The sequence below is a fragment of the Panicum virgatum genome, chromosome 8N (genome assembly GCF_016808335.1).
Source record: "Panicum virgatum strain AP13 chromosome 8N, P.virgatum_v5, whole genome shotgun sequence".
In the NCBI taxonomy this organism is placed as follows: Eukaryota; Viridiplantae; Streptophyta; class Magnoliopsida; order Poales; family Poaceae; genus Panicum; species Panicum virgatum.
This window is the reverse complement of record NC_053152.1, coordinates 7,587,440-7,596,443: the sequence shown is the minus strand read 5'-3', so window position 1 is coordinate 7,596,443 and position 9,004 is coordinate 7,587,440.

Here is a 9,004-nt window from a genome sequence, read left to right as displayed (position 1 = left end):
ATCATATGTCAAAACTGCACTGTGACATGAGAAGGTGCATGCTTAAGTTTCTTAGGACTATAATTTATGATATCATTAATAATAACTCCCACATTATACAATAAATTATGAAAAAAATAGCTACCAAATTACAATGCCAGTAAAACTGTGCTTTTATTTCAAATCAGTTCTTTTCTTGGTTGAATAATATTATACCTTCTAGATTACACTTTAATTGACACGTGTCACTGAACTAGTAGAGTGAGGGATATTAGCTGGTAGTTACTTCATTGGATCCTATTTATTGCCTGGAATGGAACTAGCATCAGGAGCGTGGCCACCACTCTTATCATCCCAACTACCCAAGTGACGATCTAAGTCGTGGCCGATTCTTTTCTCATATCCTTGACTTAGATTCTCCATCAACGTGTGGTTTGATATGACAAAAGGATTATAGTATTTTATCTCACCACTCTACATCTCATGGTTAATAGACGAATTGAAACCACACTACTTCTTTTATTTCCTTCAATGTGATTTTATTCTGATGCAGGACCAGCAAATCTTATTTACTGCAAAAAGAGAAATCTTTTTTCTTTAACAAACTAAGAGGATAATAACTAAGATGCCAAGTGTCCTTTTGTTGCCGGCCTTTTGATATTATCTTCTTACGCTTCCACACTCCTAGGCAGCTAGGTCCATGGTACGGCATGGACCACTACTAGAAAACAAGACTTAGGTCCACCCCAAAAGTACCGGTATGGAGATGAACCGACCGGTTCATCTCCATACCGGTACTTTTGGGGTGGATGGAATTTATGAATGAGCCTTAGGTACCGGTTGGTATTATCAACCGGTACCTAAGGCTCTCCATAGTTACCGGGTGGTAACTTTTATATTAGTACCGGGTGGTATCACCAACCGATACCTATAGATGAGCCTTAGGTACCGGTTGGTGTTACCAACCGGTACCTTAGGCTCATCCATTGGTTACTTTAAAAGGAAAATATCTCCTACTCGATCAGAACAACTGTGTAGCTTAGATGGTAAAGGAGCAACGTGCGAGGCTAGAGGTCGCGAGTTCAAGTCCCAACCAAAGAGAATATTTTGCGTGAATTTTGAAGGCTTAGGCACCGGTTGTTTTACCCGGTACTAAAGGCTTAGGTACCACTTTGGGGGTACCGGTTCAAAAAACCGGTACCAAAGGCATTCTCCGACCGGTGCCAAAGGCAGTTTTTCTAGTAGTGGACCGGAGCAGCTAGTAGAAATTATTTTTTTATTACAATTATGCAAGCTAGTTCTTCTCTGTTAGGGCTACATATAGACTATTTTTTTCATTACAAGAATGACGACGAAAGGCTAGAGATGTCCATAGTGTACCTTGTTCTGCCCATGCTCTTCACTATGATCGAAGAACTGCAAACTACGCAACACAAAGAGGAGGAGGAGCTGCTGATGTTGGATTGATCTCCTTCCTAATAGGCCCAATGGCCTATTAGGCCCTTAATCCGCGCCCTGATCGGGGGCGCCCAACTCTTAATGGTTGGAGGCCCCCCGCCGTACAGCGCCAAATAAAAGGGGGTGAGGGGCCGGGGCACTCGATACGAGGTTCACCGCGCCGCCTACACCCTCACCTACAGAAACCCTAAGCTGATCTAGGGGGCGCTGGAGTAGCGGGAAGTTCCACCATCGCCGCCGCCAGCTCCGTCCCACCGTCGCCACCACCATCCTCGACGCCGTCGCGTCGGTATCGACCTCGTTGCGTCACTCATCGCCGTCTTTGAGCGGATCTCCATCAACGAACCCGAGATGGCCAGCTCAAGCTCCTCTGCAGGCGCTGAATGTCCTCTACCTCTCTCTGTGTGTGTGTGTGTACTCGTTCTAGATCTGGGACCCCTTTGTACTCATGTACTCAAAAGAGAAAGAAATACTCACTCGATCCGTGCACTAGTCGATCCTAGAAATATAACAATGGTATCAGTCGCCTACACTAGTGTAGATTGAGATTGGGAAAGTGTGGATTCGTCCGCGAATCGAAAGAAATCAAAGAAACAAAAGCTAAATCGATCTCGGATCAGACGGAAAGAGTTCAAACCCTAACCCCAGGGAAAAAGGGCAACATGACATACCTTGGACCCTGCGCCACCGCCGGTCGCTGTTGTGCGACCGGATCTGCGCCGCTGCTCACCGGGGCACTGCACAGGGAGGAGCCGCCGCTCGACCACCAGGACGCCGGGGGTGCGCGTGTGCGGGCTCGACAGCCAAGCGCCGTCAACGGCACACTCGACGACGGCGCACTCACCCTCCGGCGAGCGCACGCACTGGCAAGGGAGCCGCAATGGCGCCGCCGCCTTTCCCCGGCCGCCATGGACGCTCGGGCCGCCGCTGCGTCGCGTGGAGAGAGAAGGAGGAGGGAGAAATGCCGCTAGGGTTCAGGGGAGGAGCCGGCGTCACCCATTTTGGTCGCACGAGGAGCGCGGGCGGATGTCGGATTCAGATCCGACGGCTAGGGGCGACGCGACGGCGAACGGGCTGAATATGGCCCTAGAGGGGCGCCGCGTCGGGCTGGTTTGGCGGCCTGGCCGTCGGCTGTCGGGCCGAAGGCCCGAGCGCCGTGCGCGCCGAGTGGACCGGGCCGAATTCTCGCTCAGGCCGCTTGAACAATGAAAGATTTAATTGTTTTTTCTATTTTTTCAGAAGCTTTTTCAATAGTATTTTGTATGAATTTGTTTATAGTTTGATCTCTATTCAATTTTGCACCAACGTGTATATTGTTTAGAGATAAAAGTTCACAGTATTGCTTCTGAAAATAGAAATTTCTACATGTTTCCGCTGTAAAGTTAATACAGTTGCTCTTTACCTTAATTTGAACCAACGAGACAATTAAAGTTTAAGAGTATGGTTAAAGAGTTATTTTCATCATTATGGTATTGTTAATTTTCTGACCAACGTTGTTAATTACAATACTGTAATTTCATAGTTCTTGTGCATTTATTTCTATTTCTGCCCAATGGTGATATAGATTTAATTGCATAAACAGTTGTATGTTCTATTTTTGACCAACATTGGAATTATTACATGCAATTGTTGTTATTATGTTCTCACTATTTTTTGAAAATTTTAGTGGGGATGAACTTGATGGGATTGATCAATCACATCCCAACTATAAAAGGAGACAACTATGGCGAATGGATCAAGAAGGTTGATTTTGCTTTCGTCTGTGGAGGGGTGGATGAGATAATCACCACTCCAAAGCGCACTGAGCCACCGGCTCCAGTGAGAGGGGAATCTGACACTTATGCTGAATGGCAGAAAAAGGAAAGAGACTATGCTCCTTTAAAGATGGCTTATGATCTCCAAAAGATAAAGTGGAATAATGCCAACAAGAAATGTGTGGCAGTGATAAAGAACACAATTGATCCTAACATTTTGGGTTCAATTGGAGAGTGTGATTCAGCTGCAGAGTACCTTAAAAAGATAAAGAACCAGTTTACTGGTTCTTCAAAGACTTATGCCACACAGATTATAGAGCAGTTGGTCACAAAGAGGTACTATGGCAATGCCGGTACTATAAGAGATCATATCATGGGGATGTGCGCCTTGAACTCCAAGCTCAAACCAATGAACTTGGATCTCAAGGAAGAGTTTATGGTGCACCTGGTGTTCTCCTCTCTGCCAAAAGAGTTTGCAACGTTCGTTGTAAACTATAACTCACAGCCAGAGAAGTGGAATATGGAAAAGGCAATTGGCATGTGTGCACAAGAGGAAGATAGACTCAAGAAACAGAATGGTGGGTCTATCAATTTTGTGCATAATAACAAGAAAAGGACCTTCCATGCTGCTTCTTCCCCTAGGTCCAAAGACAAAACCCCTATGACACAGAAGTATCAGCAATAGCGCCCTCCAGCTCAAGATGAGTGCTTCCACTGCCATGACAAGGGGCATCGTAAAGCAGATTGTCCCGGCTACTTAAAGATGATAATGGCAAAGAATGGTGAGAATGTAATTTCATTTGTTAATGAATCCCTGTATATACAGTTTTCTAAATCTACTTGGTGGATTGATTCTGGTGCAACTGTGCATGTTGCAAATTTTTTAGGGTTTTTTTGATTCTTGCCATTACAATTTTTCGACTTTGGAAGAATGCCATTACAATTCACCTATTTTGAAACTTGCCATTACAATTCTTCACTTCTTTGAATCGTGCCATTTTATACGTCTTTGATGCCCTTGAACCCACTTGCAGACAAACGTATTTCCATATGACCCAAAATACCCCTACAGCTTCTCTATCTTCAACTCACTGACGTGTGGGACCCACACGTCAGCTTCTTCTTCAACCTCCTTCCTCCTCTCTCAACCAGACCACCACGCGCTGCTCACCTCCCCCTGCCGTCGCCGGGCTTCTCCTCGCCGGGAGAGACCCTCCCCCGCCTCGCCCTCACGCGGGCCCCCCGCTCACCTCCGCCCCCTACCGCCGTCGGCCTGCTCCCCGCCGGGAGGGCTAATTTCCTTCCTTGTGCGGTACGGTGTGGGGGAGGAGGCGGCGGAGGTCAAGTCCGTACATTACTAAGGATGGCAGGAAGCCAATCGAGGTCCTCAATTAATGGAGGAAAAATCAATCTCCTCCGCGCAGCGATTGAGGGAATAGAGAATGGGAAATTTGGATTCGATTGCACATGCAGCAAATCCAGGGGGACAAGATCCAGTCCGGCGCATGTGCCGAGGTAGAGGGACTGGAATTGCGCGTCCTGGTTCTGGAGGACGACGCGGAGGAAGATGTCGCGCGGCAGCGCTGGTGCCACGTGCTGCCACCGGGCGAGGAGCGCGGTCGCGGACTGGTTCCGGGGTCGGTGGACGGCGAACACCGCGACGGTCGCCGGCACGCGCACCAGCCGTAGATTCCAGCAGAGCACGACGCCGAAGCTCCTGCCGCCGCCGCCCCGGATGGCCCAGAAGAGGTCCTCCCCCATGGCGGCCCTGTCCAGGAGCCTCCCCTCGGCGTCGACGATGACGGCGTCGACCACGTGGTCCGCGGCGAGGCCATGCTTCCGCAGTAGCAGCGGTTGGCGATCGCGTAGTACAGCTCGCCGAGTGTCGCGCCGGAGCCAACCCAGGCGGTGCGGCGCGCGGCATCGACGCGCACGGCACGGAGCGCGGCCAGGTCGATGACGGCGAAGGGGCGCGCCGCGCTCAGGGAGCGGTAGGACAGGCCCTCGTAGTCGTGGCCGCCGCTGCGCGGACGGACGCGTACGCCGTGGCGCGCGCCGCAGCGCACGGCGGCCTGGACGTGGGAGGCGTCGGCCGCCGCGACGATGGCGACCGGCGTCGGGGTCGCCGGCGTCACGAACAGCAGGTTCTTGATGGAGGACTCGAGGACGGACGCGTACGACGGGGACGCATTCGTGTGGACGACATGCGGGGGCAGGTCGGCGGCGAGGCAGCGGAGGAAGGACGCTATATCCGGCGACGGAGCAGCTGGTGCAGGAGAGGCCGCGCGGTGCAGGACGGCGAGGAAAGCCGCGAGGAGTAATAGTGCAAAGCTCCGCCGGACCATGGCCATCTTCTTATCTGGATCGAGCTTGATGTGGAGATAGGCGGGAGGAGGTTGAAGGAGAAGCTGACGTGTGGGTCCCATACGTCAGTGAGTTGAAGGTAGAGAAGCTGCAGGGGTATTTTGGGTCATACGGAAATACATTTGTCTGCAAGTGGGTCCAAGGGCATCAAAGACGTATAAAATGGCATGATTCAAAGAAGTGAAGAATTGTAATGGCAAATTTCAAAATAGGTGAATTGTAATGGTATTCTTCCAAAGTCGAAAAATTGTAATGGCAAGAATCAAAAAAACACAATTCTTTACAGGGATTTCGTTCGACAAGGACTACGCTAAGAAGCGAAAGACACATTAAAGTCGCGAACGGAGTACAAGCAGATGTGGAAGCTGTTGGCGATGTCTCCCTCGAGCTAGTTAATGGTTTCATGCTTGTATTAAAAGATGTTTTATTTGTTCCTTCGCTTCACAGAAACTTGATCAGTGTATCACGCTTAGACACAGATGGTTTTGGTTGTCATTTTGCGAATGGCAAATGTGAACTATGGTTTGATAATAATTGTATTGGTGATGCTTTCCTTCACAATGATCTTTATTTATTATCTATACGTGATAAAGTGCTTTCTGTATGTGATATGAATATGAATGAATCCTTGTCAGAGAAAGAAACAAAGAAAAGAAAGAGAACTCAAGATACTTCATCGAAATTATGGCACTGTCGTTTAGGCCATATTTCGAGGGGGAGAATTGAAAGATTAGTGAAGAGTGAAATTCTTCCTCAGCTAGAGTTCTCTGATCTTGAACAATGCGTTGAATACATTAAAGGAAAATTTGTAAAGCAAATTAAAAATTGTGCCAAACGAAGTGCAAGAACATTAGAAATAATCCACACTGATATATGTGGCCCGTTTTCTGTGAAAAGTGTGGATGGCTATGATTCGTTCATAACATTCACAGACGATTACTCCCGCTATGGTTACATTTATCCAATTAAAGAAAGATCTGAGGCATTGGATAAATTTAAAATATTCAAAGCTGAGGTTGAAAATCAGCTTGACAAAAGAATTAAAATAGTAAGGTCAGACCGTGGAGGGGAGTACTACAGTTGACATACCCCTTATGGACAAGTTCCTAGACCTTTTGCAAGATTTTTACAGAAAAATGGTATAGTTGCCCAATATTCCACACCGGGGGAGCCTCAACAAAATGGAGTAGCCGAAAGGCGCAAACGTACACTGATGGATATGGTGCGCAGTATGATGAGTTATTCCACACTGCCATTGAGTCTGTGGATGGAGGTGTTAAAAACCGCCATCTATATTCTCAACAGAGTGCCAAGCAAATCGGTGCCCAAAACACCGTATGAGCTATGGACAGGAAGAGAACCCTCACTGACTCACCTTCGGGTCTGGGGGAGCCCAGCTGAGGCTAAAGTGTTTAATCCAAGTATTGGAAAATTGGATCCCAAAACTGTAAGCTGCCATTTTATCGACTATCCTGAAAAGTCGAAATGTTTTCGTTTCTACTGTCCAGACAGACATACAAAGTTTGTAGAAACGAGACATGCTGTCTTTCTAGAAAATGAAATGATCAGGGAGAGCATGGTACCTAGATAAATTGACCTTGAGGAGAAGCGGGTGTATGTGCCTACTCCTATGATTCAAGAGTCATTTTTCTCACTACCTGTTGATGCTGCACCAAAAGTTCCTGAAATAGTGACGCCAGTACCTTCTTCGGTTGTTGTTGCGCCAACTATTCCAGATATTACGGTGTCAACACCTGTCATAACTCCACCCATACCAACAGTGAGCGAAGGTTTGGAACCTGTCATCCAGGAACCGCCTGAACCCGTGGTTGGACATGAGGAGGAGGAGCTACAGCCTCCTATGGAAAATGTGCAGAAGTTGAGGCACAAAATGTGCCACAAGCAGTAGCCCTTAGAAGGTCACAAAGAGAAAGAAGGTCGGCCATTTCTAGCGACTGTGAAGTTTATAATACAGAAGAGGTTTATATGGAGGGTGATCCCACTTCATATGAAGAAGCCATGAGAAGTGTTCACTCATCTAAATGGCTGGAAGCTCTGAAGGATGAGATGAAATCAATGAGTTCCAATGGTGTTTGGGACTTAGAGGAAATTCCTAAAGGAGCCAAAACAGTAGGTTGTAAATGGGTCTACAAGATAAAACATGACTCCAAAGGGAGTGTAGAAAGGTTCAAAGCACGACTCGTGGCAAAAGGCTTTACGCAAAGAGAAGGGATAGACTATAACGAAACCTTTTCTCCGGTTTCGTGTAAAGATTCCTTCAGGATTATAATGGCATTGGTGGCACATTATGACTTAGAGTTACATCAGATGGATGTAAAGACGGCATTCCTTAACGGGGATCTGTATGAAAATGTTTACATGGCACAACCGAAAGGTTTTGTCGTGAAAGGAAAAGAACATATGGGGTGTCGCTTAAAGAAATTCATTTATGGATTAAAGCAATCCTCTAGGCAGTGGTATTTAAAGTTTGATGAAACCATAAGGAAATTTGGGTTTAAAGAAAATGAGGAGGATAATTGCATTTATGCAAAGTTCAGAAGTGGAAAATTTATTTTCCTAATCCTGTATGTGGATGACATTCTACTTGCTAGTAGCGATATTGGTCTGCTATTGGAGACAAAGAAATTCTTGTCCTCAAACTTTGATATGAAAGATCTTGGTATTAGGACTATCACAAAAGGCATACTTAGAAATGGTTCTAAAGAAGTACAATATGCATATGTGCAAGCCTTCACCTGCTCCAATAGTCAAGGGCGATAGATTTGGGAAATTTCAATGTCCCAGGAACCAGTATGAGATCGATAAAATGAAAGCAGTTCCATATGCTTCAGCTGTTGGAAGCCTACAATATGCTCAAATTTGTACATGCCCTGACTTAGCATTTGTTACTGGGATACTTGGCAGATATCAAAGTAATCCAGGACAGGCACACTGGATCATGGTAAAGAAAGCTTTACGTTATGTGCAAGGCACAAAAGGCCTCATGCTAACATACAGAAAATCCGATTCCCTAGAGATAGAAGGGTACTCAGATGTGGATTTTGCGGGGGACATCGATGACCGAAAGTCCACGTCCGGTTATGTGTTCACACTCGCAGGGGGAGCTATATCGTGGAAAAGTTCCAAACAAAGCGTCACTGCATCATCGACGATGTACGCTGAATGGTTAAAGAAATTTATACCCGGTTTAAGAGTGGTAGATAACATTCAAAGACCACTCAGAATGTACTGCGACAATGAACCAGCAGTGTTTTATGCTCACAACAATAAGTCAAGTGGTGCTGCCAAACACATTGACATAAAGTTTTATGTTGTGAAGGAGAAAATCCAGAATCACTCTATTACACACGAGCATATAAGCACAAATAAAATGCTTGAGGATCCGCTCACTAAAGGCTTACCACCCAATGTGTTCATGGAACACATAG